Source organism: Lichenostomus cassidix, chromosome 2 (genome assembly GCF_008360975.1).
Source record: "Lichenostomus cassidix isolate B80296 chromosome 2, HeHo_3.0, whole genome shotgun sequence".
In the NCBI taxonomy this organism is placed as follows: domain Eukaryota; kingdom Metazoa; phylum Chordata; class Aves; order Passeriformes; family Meliphagidae; genus Lichenostomus; species Lichenostomus cassidix.
Genome location: NC_139482.1, coordinates 102,698,073 through 102,713,694, shown reverse-complemented (window position 1 = coordinate 102,713,694; position 15,622 = coordinate 102,698,073). Strand labels below are relative to the sequence as shown.

The following is a 15,622-nucleotide window of genomic DNA, read 5'->3' as shown; positions in this document are numbered from 1 at the left end:
TCGGCTGTATTCCTGCCACATGTGCTAGGAGTCAGCTAGAAACAATCCTCCACCTGTGAGATGTTTTATCCTCTGAATGTGCTGGCTAAGTGCTGTCTTCACAATCTGAGGCATCCTATAAAGATGGAAGTCGCAAAAAGTGATCCATGTCATGCCTTGTATGAAATACAACTCATTTGGGGGATAAGTCTTTTGAAAGAACTCATCCATGAATAAAGTATTAAAAGGGTGAGTCTTCAATATATTTTTGGTTTTTTAAAAAAAATTCTTCAAGTATCACAATACAAACAAATTAAAATATTAACTAAATTTTCTATTTTAAAATGTAAATGTCACACGGATGTTTACAGGTATATGAAAGAAAAATCCATAACCTAATTACAGACTTAATCTTTGTCTCCTGGTCTTTAGAAATACATGCACAGCTGACCTGAAAGAAGAGAATACACTTTATGTCTAATTCCTGAAGCATTTGCAGATATTTTGTATTCAAGTATCTAATGATGGTAATTAGTATCAGCAATTTCCCAGTGGCATGCACAATTCTGGTAATTGTCAACGCATTTTGGGAGGACAATTCCATTGTGTAATCACTCACCTAAGTAGTTCAGAAATTGGGTCTGTTTCTGAATGGTCCAATACTGTAATAAAATCTAGGCCATCCCTACAATACCCTATTCTCTGGCTGCTAATTACCTGCCTAATAAAAATAACTAAACTTATGCTAATTACTTGATACTCCTGTCACAAGATGAAAAGAAATCCTTTGCTTGCCACTTTCACTGTGCATACAGTGCAATACAGCAGCCATTTTCATGTTCTTTGACTCCTTACATCACTTGAGTCCACATGACAAAACCTGAAGATTTTTAGACATCAGAATAAGCTGTGTTCTAAAAAACTCAAAAAAAGGCAGAAAAAAATATGAAAAGACAACTGTTAGTAATGGTTACATTTGTTTACTGCATTTTGGTAACTAACACTAACCATGTAACTCTTAGAAAAAAATTTATTGTGTGTTATTGGATTAAAAAAAACAGAATGAATAATTCAACAAACATAATTTTTCAAAAGCATGTGAACTACTTCACCACACTGCAGATCTGCAAACTGATCAGCATCGCCTGAAATGCTTTTCCTAAATCGATTCAAAATGTATTTTATGATCCTGTTGTGAAGAGTTTGATGCCAATGTGACATGCAAAATTCAAATAAGCTTGATTAGCTGCCAGTTAGTCAAATACGTCACCTGGGGCTCGTCGCTGCCTACTGATTAGCTGAACTTGCAGGAAGACTGCAGCACATCACAAAATTCAAAGCACAGATATTGCCAGACAGAAAACTCCAAGTGCTGAGGCATGTGCCCTTTAAAGAGTTCCATCAATATAACAAGATGCAAGTTATCCTTAGCACAAAGATTTTGCTGTTGCAGCCAGAGTAAAGATCATGTAAGATGATGGAAGTGTCACATGGAAGTGTCATGGAAAGCCACCACAAAGAGTATAGAAATGAATTTTCTGTATGCATTAGTGTTGCATAGCATTTTCCCACCTCTGCTTGAAACAAAGGAATTCTTCATAAAAGTAAATGTTTCCCTTTTGTTTCAGATGTAGGTGGTCAGCACAGCTGCCTTTATTTTTGTTTATGTTCCTGACTATGCAACTGGTCAGTTTGACACAAATCTAGAACTGTATTTTACAGGTGGCTACTTATCTTAGTCTGTGCCCACCTCCCATCTCTTGTATAAACCAGAGGAGTTATTGGCTGCTGTTGAAGGAGGTGGCTCCTTGCTTACTGATTGCTATAATCTCTGTTTCACTGGATGCAATGGTGGGGAAAAAAAGGAAAAAAATAAAAGGATTTAAACACAGAGAAAGAAACACTGAAGGCTCGCATTTAAAATGATTACTGCTGCTTTTATAGCTGTGTAATAAATCGTCACTATGTTCTACAGTAAAGTTTAATGAACAGTTGAAATGCCACTGGAAATTCTGATAATATTCCACTTAGGAATAAATCTGACTATGTATGATGCACAGGATCTGAATGTATAATTAATTTTCTTGGAGTTACTATTACCAGTAACCTGTAAATGAAAATACCTTTTACTTCCTTGAGGATTCAAGTCCATCTCTTATTTATCCAGCAACACCTAAGCTTCCATTTGTGCCATCGTAATTTCCACAACCAAGTACAACATGCCAGGGACTGAGACTCTGGGACAGCTCTTTGGCCAATACAAAATGGTCTTTTGGCCCCACTTGCTGCATTGGATGTATTAATTGGCAGAAGAGGGATGTGAATTATTTAGGCTCTTAAACAAGCTCCTCTCAAACAAGCACAATCCATTGTTTGTGTGCTGCACTCACAAGTGGCAGGTCCTCAAACTGGCTGCACCACTCTTCTTCCCCACACTGCTGCTCTTTCCCCAGGCCTCACCCCAGAGGATGGGAGCACAGCCAGAACAGAACGCACAGACACCACACAAGGGTGGGAGGCAAAGCACTGCTGGATGTGCTTCCCAAAAACCTCAGCAAGAGGCACCAGGAGGAAATAAGGGCTCTGTGTTTCTGCTGCTCTGCTGATTGCCCTTGTGGGTTTGCCAAGGGAATTGACAAGAGAAGGAGCCAGCCCAGAGCTGGGGTGGGTGGAAATGGAGTCTGCTCCATTATCTGAGTCCCAGCAGGTAAATAAATACTCCCTTGGGTAGAGGAAGGCAAGTGCCTCTGATCCACACTGAGCCTCACAGAAGATCGGGGTATTCACAAATGAGGACAAAATGCTACAGAAATGCCATGAGAAGCTCTGAGAGGCAGGAGAATGTTCATTTAATCTGAAAACATATTTTAGTGGAGCATCTGATCCAGAAGATCATGTAGGTGTATAAAAGAAATTTTTGCACACTGCATTATGATTTCTGCTCTGTGCTTTTCAAACACACTGAGGACTATTCTGTTTTCATTCAAATAGAAAATTTGAAATATTTAAAACACACACATCTAATCACCCTACCACTGCTCCAACATGCATGTTAAAAAATACTTTAATCTCACTGTTACAGATGTCTTTGCATTTACACAATATTAACACAATTTACATTATTTAAATTAGATGAAAACACATTGTGATCCCTCATTTATTTGTTTATTTGCAGAGTAAGGTGCTGGCTGGTGTAGGCATTGGGGAGACTCAGTAGCTTTGCTCTGGAGGCTGCAGGGAAGCTAGAGAGGGACTCTTCATCAGGAATTGTAGTGAAAGGACAAGGAGTAAAAGCTACAAACTGAAAAAAGGAAAAAATAGTTTAGATATTAGGCAGAAATTCTTTACTGTGAGGGTAGTTAGACACTGGAACAGGTTGCCCAGGGAGGTTGTGGATGCTCCAACCCTAGCAGTGTTCAAAACCAGGTTAGATAAGGCCTTCAAAAACCTGGTCTAGAGGGAGCTGTCTCTGCCCATGGCTGTGGGAGAGGGGGTTAGACAATATTTAAAGTCTATTCCAACGCCTTAACATTCTATGATTTTATGATTCCATGATCAAATGGTTCAAAATTCAGTGTCAGCAATTAACAGTGAAAGAATTTTGGATATATTCCTGGAAGAGTTCCTATGCCTTGAAAATGTCTTTCAAATGGCAAAGAGAAGATAGAGAACAGGGATTTACAAGAGCAGGCAATTTTAGTTTCAAGTATTCCCTTTTAATTTAGGAATGCACAATGCAACTCATCATATATGTGCTCCCTATAAAAAGCACTTTCATTTGTTACATTTCATTTCTGAATGAAAAAAAGGAAGACCATGACTACCAATGGCTGCTTTTTTCCCTCTTTAGGCCTGACACAATATAAAAAAAGTAGTCCTAAGACTATATTGTCTTCGGCAAGTTCGGCAGTCAGAATCACAGCCCAAAGTGCAGTGTTGTGCCAGATGGGTACTGTGCTCTGCCAACAGAAAATGACAAAGCAGAGTAAAGTCAAAGTCCAAAAACATGTCCCGAATGCTTCTGTAAGCCAGCAGAGCAGTGTGCTAAAATTTGCCTTCAAACAAAAAGGAACCCAAAAACCTCAAAACCACCACTACTGTTAAGTACCCCAGCTCTCATTTCTGCAGCATACAATGGACAGCTTAGTTCCATGGGAATTAATTATCCTTGGCTGAATGTCCCACCTCTGGCATGGCTGGTGGGCACATCCATTTCTGAGCTTAATTTTATTTGCATTTTAATGTTGCTAGAAGGTAGAATAATCCAGTGCAGTCTAACTGAAGGCAAACACTGAAGGACAGCAGGGAGGAATATGGAGAGAACAATTTATTGATGTGCTTCTGTCTGATCCTGGCCATGACATGGGTCAACCAGGCTGGGGTAATTTGTCCATGTTGGCACCTATGTTCTGCTGCTTTTTGATGCAGTGAACACAGAGCTGGCACACCACTGTCGGAGACAAGGGCAGCACATAAACAACTTTCAGCATTTGCCCTCCCACCACCCCAGATTTTTCTGGGTTTGAAGATCTCCCTTCATGTTCTTGTTTATACACCAGTGAACCTTTGTATGGGGATTTCCTACCCCGAAGCTAAAAAAAAAATAAAAAAAAAAAAACCCCAACCCAATAAAACCTCTCTTTAAGTCCTAAGTCTGCTAAAGGGTCAAGTGTGAGAAAGAAAAATGTAAAACTTGGAGATATCCAGAAAAAGCTTATCTGCTGAAGAGCAATTCAATGTCATCAGCACAAAACCGGCATTTCTTCCTTTTGCTTCTACTACCAGACCACAAATTGTCTTAGCTGCATGGACCAACCAACACATACCACAAAACTGCATGGATATGCCAGTGACACAGAGTTTTTTCCCATGGTGAGAAGAGGCAGAAATTGCAGAATGGTGTATTTTTTTCTGTCTGATTTTTCAGATTCTCATATGGATACAGAAGAAAGCACTTAAAAAGGAAAAAAAACCCAATCCAAAAGTCCCCTCAATTTGGTGTCATGCATCTCTAACGTGTCTATCTCCAGCTGTTGTGCAGTTTTCGAGTGAGCACATGGTGTCCTGCCAGACAGCTCTTGTTTGTTTGATTGAGGGCAGCAGGAACTGGATTGATGTTTTTTTATGGTGGCAAATATTTCTAAAAAGCCCAGTTGCTTTTAAAACCCTCCATGTCTGACTACTGCCAGCTTCAGAATCAACCATGAGACAACTTAGTGAGTTTTTTTACAAACCTGCCTTCCTCTCAAAGGACAGAAGCTTTGGGTTGTTTTTTCTGATTTTCGGATTTGGAAGTATTAAGGTTGTATGAATTTGTCTCAAGAGCAATCTTTAGTTATTAAAATATTATCAAACAAAGATGACTACTGAATAAAAATTCACATATATATTAAAACAAATCTTTCATTTTCTCTCAAAGATCTTCTCAGGTTCTTTGTACAATCAAAAAAACCCCACAGGCTAATGTATTTAAGGAACATTTCCCTTGTCTTTGACATACTGTATTTTCTCCTTGCTTTCTAGACATGGTGAAAGAATAGAGCACAGCATGAAAATGGCACATATGCAATTGAGTTGGCAAGAAAAGCAGATGGAAGATGATGCAGACAGACATTATACAATTCTCCCTAATCAGAAACCTGGTCTACATGCTGTCTCTGATTGCCATGTGTGGGTGTGTGTGTGGGAATAGTTGTGAGCACTCTTCTTTTCCACCCTGGAGAGTGAAAAGAGATGCTGGAAGGTAGAAACAGTTCAACCCAGATGAACCAGCTCAACCCAGTGATGCCAGGGTAAGCTGCTTCTGTGTAAAACCACACATTTTCTGTTTACTCTAGAAGACAAATCCACCCTATCTTGTCACATGAAGCAGAATAAGATATTACATTGTCGAGAGCAGCCAGCCTGAGAAGAACAGTCCTCCTCTCCGAAGACCCTTTGGGCAAGGCTGTGGGCTTTAATGTCCCCCTACTGCCAATCTCACTGAGTACGTATTCAAAGAGTCTTTTGGAGGTCCTTGCTGGAGGCAAAGTTTTCTGAACCAACACCAAATGCATGACACGAGGCTCTTGGCTTTTCCAGCACAACTCTCTTTGCGGTTGGCACATTATAATGATGCCAGGGACCAGTGCTGCTTAGCACAGAGAAATATATTTACCCAAGCTGGAAAAGCTCTTGCCTTTTATCAGATATATGGGACTGATAATGTAGACTGCATGAGTGCCTGAGCTGGTCAGCCATGCCCACAGCCTTGCCTGGGGCCCTTTGGACCCTGCTGCGGTGAGAATGAATCCCTGGCTGCTTTCCTTATTAAAGCCCTCCACCACTGTTGTGATGAACAATTACTTTGCCAGCACAAAAGTCATACCCTCCTTCCTGCAGAAGCTACTCCTTCAGGTCTCCTCATCAAGGCCAAGCTCATCCACCTGATTCCACATCACTTTCCATTCTTGGTTACTTCAGTGCCACCTTTCCTCCTTACTAGAGAGACTCAAAAGTCATCTGCAGTCTGCTCAGATGAAATTCTTATTTTAGTAATTCAAGCATTCCCCCTTGTCCTATCACTACATGCCCTGGTAAAAAGTCCCTCTCCAGCTCTCTTGTACACTCCCTTTAGGTGCTGGAAGGCTGCTCTAAGATATTCCCTGTTGCAGTCCTTGTAAAATTGCAGTCTCCAGAAGCTCGGACCTCACAATTTACAGGTCTCCCCCATTCATACATTAAAAAGTTGATTAATTCTGCCAGAGGGAACACCAAAGAATTACAGCTCTCTGCCAAACCACAAGAGGAAAGCAGTTACTTTTCAGGAATATCACCTGGCTGTGTGCTGAGCTGGCAGCACAACGAGCTCTGCCTGCTTAGCACCACGATTTATGCAGGAGCTCTGGCTTGCTCCTGGGAGTGGGAAGAGAGAGCTCCAGCTCACTAAAAGGCATATTCAGGGCAGACTTCCCGTAACTGAAAGGCTCTCCCATGCTACTCCAAGTTACAATATTGGGCAGTATTTACCTACAAATAATGTTTTCTAGGTAAATACTAAGAAAGCACTTGCTCCAGTGAATGTCACTGCAGTATTTATTTAAAGAGCAATTTTTTTTTTCCGAAAACTTGCAGTGCATTTTGAGCTTTCAGAGTCTTCAACTCCACAGGCCCTCCTGGACTTGAAACCAGGCGATGATCACCCACACACTGCATGGCCATGTGCCTGCAGGCCTGTCACGTATCTGCTTTTGAGTCACCTCCTTCAGAACAACACTGCCAACCATCCAGATTAGATCTGCATAAGCAGCTCCCAGTGAGATTAGGAAAATATCTTGGTTTTGCAAGTCAACAACATTACTCCAAAACCTTCACATACATAAAGAGCCACCTGCATTTTCCAAAAAAATGCATTTTACATATGCAGCAATTTTTCACTTCCTATTCAGTATTCAGCCATTTGAAAACTTTTGGTTACCTACTAAAGGGAAAAACAAAAAGCAAAAGCAGCATATTCAACACCATCTGTACAGATGTGCAACACAAGCCAAACTACTGAAGAAACTGAAAAGCAAGCACATTTTAAAGCAATGAGAAGGGCAGGCTAGTAACTCTGCCAGGGAGAAGATAAAAATCCCAAATCCAACTAAGCTAAGGGGCTGAGATCACCTTCTTACTTCTCAGAGTAACAGCCCTATGTCCAAATGAAAATTTGAGGCAGCAAGATTCAACACAAGGCAAAGCATGCAACCTAACAAATGCTGTGAGCATCTCACTCGTTGTGGGCACACATTATCTCTTGGTAACACTTGCAAACTGTTGACCTGGAGTGTAATATGTGCTGGTGGTGACCATGGATTTTCTCTCCTCTCCTCTCCTCTCTTGATGGGGTCATTTTGAGAGATCATGGATGCCCTCTTACTAAGTGGAGATTTTAGCATCCTCTATTTTTGCTGGCTTGTGTTTGAAGAACACCAAGCAATTTAAAATGCCTGAAGAGAAGCCTGCCTTTTCTTCTTTTATAAGCAAGTACTTCTCACTCACTACATTTTGTTTCTCTGCAGACGCCTGGAAGATGGTGGCTTGAAATAGGATCCAGCTATTCCTGAGGCACAGGGGCTGGGGGTGGGGGTGTGATAACACAGAAGAATGAGCTCCTGGATAACTCCACAGCCATTTTCTCTAGGTGTGTCTGGATAAGTACAGCTTGGAGCTCAGATATGACTTGCAGCTGTCTCTTCCTGATAAAAAAAGGAAAGATTTTTGGGGAAACTGACTAAGATAAAACCCTGCAATTTCTCCTGTCATACCAAAGGAGCTGAAAATAGTAACTTTTATTCTATGTTTTTATTTAAAGTAATGTCTGGATTGCAAGTAATATAAAAAAAATAATGGTGTGCAGTAGGGTTTCTGGCAAATTCTTTACTGATAATCTGGGCAGCAGTCTGCTGCTCTGGGGGATTTTCCCTTTGCCCACTAATCTTGCAAAACAAAAGTGATACCCCAGGAGCAGGGAGAATTTCTTTCCATGTAACTTTACCAGAGCTATTCCTCAGAGAAAAAGGAGCAGCTACCACTTTCCCTTCAGATGCTTTTACATTAAAAGAAATTCCTCAGAACAACCCCAGCTAATTCCATGCCCCCAGTTATCCATATAAATTTTAATATTATCTCTTTCCATTACAAAGTCTTTCCAGTCTTGTTCTGCAATAATTACACAAGGATCTGTTCGTTGTACTGAGATACAATGCGAGGTGATAACCTGTTCTTTCAGATATATGTTTAGTGGTCTGGGCAAGCTGAGCTGTCAATGCTCTTACAAACAGGGTCAAAGCACTAAATATGTCAAGGTGGATGTCTGCAGTCTATTAACACTAGGAAAATCTTCTGATAAATAGAAGTTTGTTGAAAATATGTGAAATTATGGTTAACACACATTTTCAGGGTTTTTTTTTTTTTCCTCATAAAAAAGCCCCAACATATGCTTTCTGTGTTACAGGCTGTTGTTGGGCCAAACTTGCACAGAATAAATCCTGATAAAGTAGAACTAATTTTATTTTTGAGTATGAGAGAAACAAAGAAATAAATGTCTTAAGAAATCTGCATTATAATGCAAAAATCCTGCTTGGGACTGAAAGGGATCATTTTTCTGTAATTCTTCAAAATATGTATTTTTTAATCCCATGAACCAGAAATACCCTGAAACATTTATTTGGGTCTGTTAGTAAAGGAATGGATAACCAGCTGCTGTGTTATTCATCACAGTGTCAGTGTCAAGTACAATAATCCAGAAGGAGGCAAGGAGAATGTAAAAAATACTTCAAAAGAGTGGATGCCCTTCAGGGTTGAGGAATTTCAAAAGGGTTGTGAAGCTCATTTTAAGGGAAGAAAGCCTTAACTCCTGAGAAATTCAGGTGCTTTCTTGACCTGTAACAGTAGGCATTTTTATGAACTTCCAAATATTTGTTTGAATTTAATTTCCCTACTTGGAATTAAAATATATGGTTTACTGAACTGGTACACTGCTCTTTTCCAATGAAACAATAAAGAAAAAGAAGACTAAAAAGGCATGAATGTCTGTGTTTGCATTGAAGGGGATAAAGCTAGCTCCTTACAGATAACTGATTGATAGTGTGCTTTCTATCCCATATAAATGACAAAACAATGGAACACTTGGTGAATGAGTTCAGAAAATGACCCCTCTCCTTTTCAGAACATAAGGCTACATTGTGAAGCTGAAGATGGCCTTTGGTCCTGCTCAGATGAAAACACTTGGATATCTATGCTTTTGATAAAAACACCATAATGGAGGAAAAAAACCCAACAAAAAACAACCCCAAAAAAAACCCCTCTGCATTTTCTAGATAAATAGCTTCTACTGACATTTAAAACTACAGGCAATGGACTGTGGTTCATGGGTTCAGATTTCAGTGTTGACTGAAATTTGCTGTGTGACCTGGAGGAGAAGTCATATAAACTCTCAGTCTCAGCAAACAGGTGTGTTAATACTTCCCTAGAGCACCTCTGTGGCTGTAGGTGGCTTTGTGATGCTGAACTGAAGTCAGCAAACATAACTGACCTTCTTTGATGGAAATGAATTGCAGCACCATATTTTTCGCGTGTTACTGGAGGCTAAGGTAACAGAACAACTGAAACAGTAAACTTCAGCCCCAGAGACTGGTATTGTATATAAAGCAGAACACCTGGTTAATCAAGAGTAAAGAATATTTGGAGTGATGGTCAAAAGGTACTTTAGAAGAAGTATAGTTTCTGATTAAAATCATTATTCACTACAGATCGTGATTGGTATGGATATGATATCATCTCAAGTCAATAGTTTTGCTGAGGTAAGACAGAACTGCTTGAGAAGATGTCCAGCCTAATAAAACTTCAGTAACCTATTGAAAAGTTTAATGCCCAAAATGTCAATTTTAAGTAAATTGTAATGGAACCCATGTTACTTTCTAAAGCCTCACAGCTCTCATGAGGAGGGCCATAATTTTGCCCTGAACGTACATAATTTAACTGTGTTATATGAGTATGTACCCTCTTCCTCAGATGACCTCTTAAATGGGTGTTGTACACACAGCAGGCATTTTTACTACTTGGTCACCTTGATTATGAAAACAACAGCATTATGATAACATATCAATCCATTTCTTCTTGTCAGGATCATCGGGGCAGAGACCTGTGAAATGATGTTTGAACATCAGTATGTCTTTTTGTGCAGGTGGTAAGCCACCTTTGAAGGTCTGCTCAGTGTGCTGGGACTTTGACTTCTCTTTTGATGTGCCAGCTAAGGGCCAGTTTGTCAATCCATTGAAGTCTGTCCCTCCAAATAAGTATATGTGGGGGTTGAAGATAAGCAAAATTAGGTCAAGCATTTAAAGTCTGCAACAGCTTTACGTTTTCTGGAACTATCCAGGAAGGGATGGGTCTGTTCTCAATGACATGAACACACCTGAGCTGCCTGCTGTTGTATGGGAATGCACTGATATATCCAAGGAGATGGAAGAAGCACCAGTCCCCTGCTCACTGTCTAAACACAGTGCTGCACCATGACTAGACAAGCTAAGCTGCTTCAAATTCATCACATTTTCAATTTACTATACATCAGAGATCAGCTGTGATAAATTACCATGTTGGACCACAGAAATGCAACAGAACTGGGTTGACCTTCTTTACCTGACTGCTACTGGGAATCATATAATATAATATACAGAAGGGACTGAAAAAGTTTGAGAATGTTATACTGGTGACCTTGAAAAACTGAAAGTCTGGTCACATAACACAGTCATGGATGTGTACACAGAGGCCCCATGGATTACCAAGCAGGAAAGGCACTGGAAGATGCTAGCCTGAGGAAAAGTAAGGTCACAGTAGATGTACTAAGGGAATAATTCCTCATGATGTTAATAAAGAGCTTCAGTTATTGTCACTGGAGCCAGCCAGCCACTAGAGGGAGGAATGATCTAGTTCTGCCAATGACAACTATTTATTGTGCTTCCACAATTCATTGTGTTTTTATTAAAGCTCATCTCATGGGGCTTGCAAAACCTTTCCAGTTAAAGGAAGAAAATCTGCAGCTTTCACAACTGATGAAGAAAGCACGCAAACACAAAGTTCAAGGGCTCAAGAAACAGAAAGCATATAAAAAAGAGAATCTGCATGTCTCCTTAGAATATATTCTGATTTTTATAGCCCAGATGAATTGTGGACCTGATTTTCAATTAATTAGGATTCATAGGGCAATTTACTTTCATAGCACTCAGCATATCATTACAAAAATTGTAGGATTGAAAGCTTTTTTATGTGCCTTTTGTGATTCAAAGTATTTTTCTTGGTGACTAGAAAGGGCAGGTCAGTACTGGGGTTGAAAAAGGTATTTTCCTTTTGTACAGAAACCAGCAACTTGCTAAAAATGTAACTTGCATATTCTTTAGGAATACAGCTATTTGAAAGTAGAAACCAAAGAAAAGCCCAACACAATAACACACTCTCAGTGGCTGCATTACTAATCTTGCGCCTTTCATTCCAGATTACTATGCTAAACATCCATTTATAGCAGGAAGGAAGCAATTTGGATTTGTGAAGCAGGGTTTTGTGTGTAGAGCTATTCACTATTCACTGATAAGAAGATATTCAGTAACAGGAAAATGCTAAGTAAAATTAAAAAGTTGTTTCTATCTGAAGAAAAGCAAGTAGATAATGTGATAGGTAATTGCTCGTTGTTTAGCAGGTCATATCTTAGAGTTTTGCTAAAGGTCTGTCAATAGAAAAGTAATTTTTTCCTCAACTTAGACAAATTCTGTGAAGTTGGCAAGCCCAGTTCTGCCTTTCCAAACAAGAAAAAGCCAAGCTTAAATTCAGAAGAAAAAGCTTTTCATAAAAAGACTGCAGAAAGCTCACGGATAATCTTGTTTTGATTGCATTAAGAGTTTGGGATGTAAGTAAAAAATGGCTCCTCCACTAGCCCTTGTGGGTTTTACTGTGCCTGGCTGTTAGTTGGCAATTAGGCTACCATCAGCATAGAACCATTGCTGCTGCTGTCTACCCTCTCCAAAGAAGAGAAATCAGGAGACAATATGTCAGAGACAAATCTTTCCCACAGCCTTCCAAATGGCTTTTCATCAGAAAATTCACAGGTTTTCCAGGAATAGTCACACACAGAGCATACAGTGGGAACCCCCTCCACTCAACCAGACTGTGATTTTCAGTGTGTGGTGTGCTTGCTTCTCTGTGCAGCACACACCATGGCAGCTCAGGCTCTGAAAAGTACTAAAATATCTTTTCCTAGCTCTAAAGGCCTTCCCTATGGGGAAAAGAATTAAAAAAGGCATTTTAAGATTCCCTTCTGCTGTGGTGTGAAGAGTAACAAATACAAAGAAAATTTATAGAGAAGCGAGTGGGAAGCTGTGCGTTAGCGTACGTGGGCAGGTCGTGGAGGGAAGAGGAGAAGTACGACTAGCTGAAGGGCAGCATGCCCCCCGTGAGAGTATCTGAGCCACCTCTAGGACATATGTTAGCAGTGGGTGTGGGCTGCATGGTGGTAAGAGATGGGAGGTCTGTCAAGTTATGAAAAGATGGAACCTATGAATTTCAATAGACACAGTGAAATGCAACGTGAGTTGGTGTTACTTCTAAGAGCAGCTTGCTCCCCTTTGGGCTTTCACATGGCACAGGGAGAGCAAAGATGTGCAGCAGGTGGAAGGAGAGATGGGAAGAACAGCTGAGGAGGAACTACAAGAACAGACCCTTTTATCCCTGGCTGGGGTCTTGCCAGCCTCTGCAGTTCTTTCTCTGGCAGGGAAGCATGCGAATGATTTAAGTTCTTCTCTCCATGCTGTGCCTCACTGCTCACACAGTATGGTGGGGCTCTTCCCAGGCATCTCAGAGAGCACAGGGAAATGCTGCTGCAAGCCGCTCTTCGGGAGCACAAAACAGGAGCCAAGAGCAAGGGGACAATGACTAACACTGAGTGTGTCACCATCTCCGCAGCCTCTTCAGACGGCTCTGTAATTGCTACTCTAATTGTAACGAATCAGTCCTTGTGACCACCCGAGGTGCAGGAGCTGAGTGTCGTTATCCCTGTTTGCCCAGAGCTGGAGGCACACGGATCGCCGTGGCTGGAAAGGGGCCAGGCAGGGAACAGCAGCAGTGGGATGTCCTTGGCCCCTGCTCCCGAGGCCACAGCCTCCTGCCATGGAGGCACAGAACACTGCTGTGGGGGTCACACTCTGTCACCACTCTGCTCCCCACTGGCAGAGGAAGGGGCACGACACCTTAGAGCTTTGCAATTTCAGCCCTTCACTTTAATTGCTCAACCGATCCGCCCCTTCTCTATGGGAACAATCCAAGCCAGGCTCTTGTTCCAGGTGCACCCCTCAGGCCCCTTTTCAACCTGCAGCAAAATCATACCTTGGAGTGCTCCTGAACTATAATTAACCTTAGTGTATCATTTTTATGGAAGAGAAAGCTGTTAAATTTGTCTGAATTCAAAAGGACTTGGACGAAGAGTGGCAAGATAATGTTTTTTTAACAAGCAGCTTGATTAATTCATGGCAGAAGTTATCATCCCATTGTGTTGGGTAGGAGGCTGACATTTAAAACCTCATATCTACTTTGTCCAGGGGAGAAAAAAACCTCAAAAGCTCAGATTTTAAATGCTACACTTGAGACTTGTAAACAACCCACTGCAGAATCCAGCACTGAGGACACAGATCCCAATTGCATAATATTCCCAAGGACTATCAGAGAAACAGCCAACAACCATTTTTATGTGTCTTATTCCAATTAAGTCTCATGCCTTAGGGAAAAAAACCCCAATGTTGATTTCATGAATGGTGCATAGCTCCCCATGGTGCATGATGCCATCCCAGTGCATATCTCAGGCCTGTATTGGGGCAGTGGATAGCCCAGGGAGAAGGGCAAGGGATTTACATTCATCTCAGACCTAGCCTGGATCACATCTAGCCTTCCCATACTGGCTGGCTTCAGTGCTGCAGATAACAGAGACTCTCAGAGTGTAACTGTGAAATATAGGGTAGCACAATAGAAATGGTAAGATTCAACTCAAAGGAAAACTTTTACCTCTGTTTGGCTATTAAATAAGACTAATTTTACTTTTCATCTCTAGAAACATAAATATTCTGAGAAGGGTTTAGATTTTTGAAAAATATCAATAACTGAAAATGTTGTAAAAGAGGCTTGCAAATAAACCTCAAGAAAATCTAAAATCAGAGTTCTAAGTTTTATTTTACATGTCAATTTTATTTCACCCTCTTCTTTAAAAATAAAGAACATTCCTCTATGTATTTTTTACTATTCTCTATTTTGTACCTCGTTTAAGGGACTTACATGAAATAAAATACTTAATCTGGGAACATGTACAAAAGAAGAAAGCTCTCTACAACATCAGCATCAAACAGCAGCCCTGTTTTTAAAGAGACAGCTATTCAGGTGATTCATTGTTTGTATGAACTTCAAATGGATTATTTTATTATTCTTTGGGCTGTTGCCCTTAAGGGAACTAGTTACATTAAATAACAAACTACCATTATATGGATGTACTGATTCCGAGAACAGGGGAGAGAAATATAGTCATAACAGGCAATTTCAATAGAAAATGAGGGCTTGCCAATCTTCTGCCAGAGGCAAAGCACTCAGACGGATACTGCAGTCCTCACAGAGATATAATGAATCTGATTAACTTCCCTGGAGAAAGAACAATTAGAGCTGATGGGATAAAGCCTCCTTGGTGCTCACGTGTGTTTGCACAGGGATCAGTGTGCAAGGACCATCTGACCACTGGCCAGTGACAAGGCCACCTCAGCTGCAGGGCTGTGGCCGTGAGCCACTGCAGCAGCTTCTGGAGAAATGGAGCAGGGAGCAAACCCAGTTGCTGAGGAAATCACTCCAAAGATAGCTTGAAGCGTGACTGAGTGCAGTTAGCTACCCACCACGTGTATGGTGGCAGCAATGGAGCGCCAAAACGAAGGAAGGCAGAGCCGTTTTCAACACAAGCTGCACGCCTCCCCGCTGAGAAGGGATGCAAAGAGAAGGATCCAAGAATGCCAAAAACAGACCAGCTCTAGTCGGGACAAGAAATTGTGGGATGATGGAACTGTGAACGACTCATAATAATGATGACATTAACAGCACTAAT

At 40.9% G+C, this 15,622-nt stretch overlaps 1 protein-coding gene across 12 annotated transcripts in view; it reads right to left on the bottom strand.

The window, feature by feature from the left end:
• The window catches only part of DLGAP1 (DLG associated protein 1), a 405,566-nt gene that overhangs the window by 97,187 nt on the left and 292,757 nt on the right, over nt 1–15,622 (bottom strand). The window lies entirely within an intron of this gene.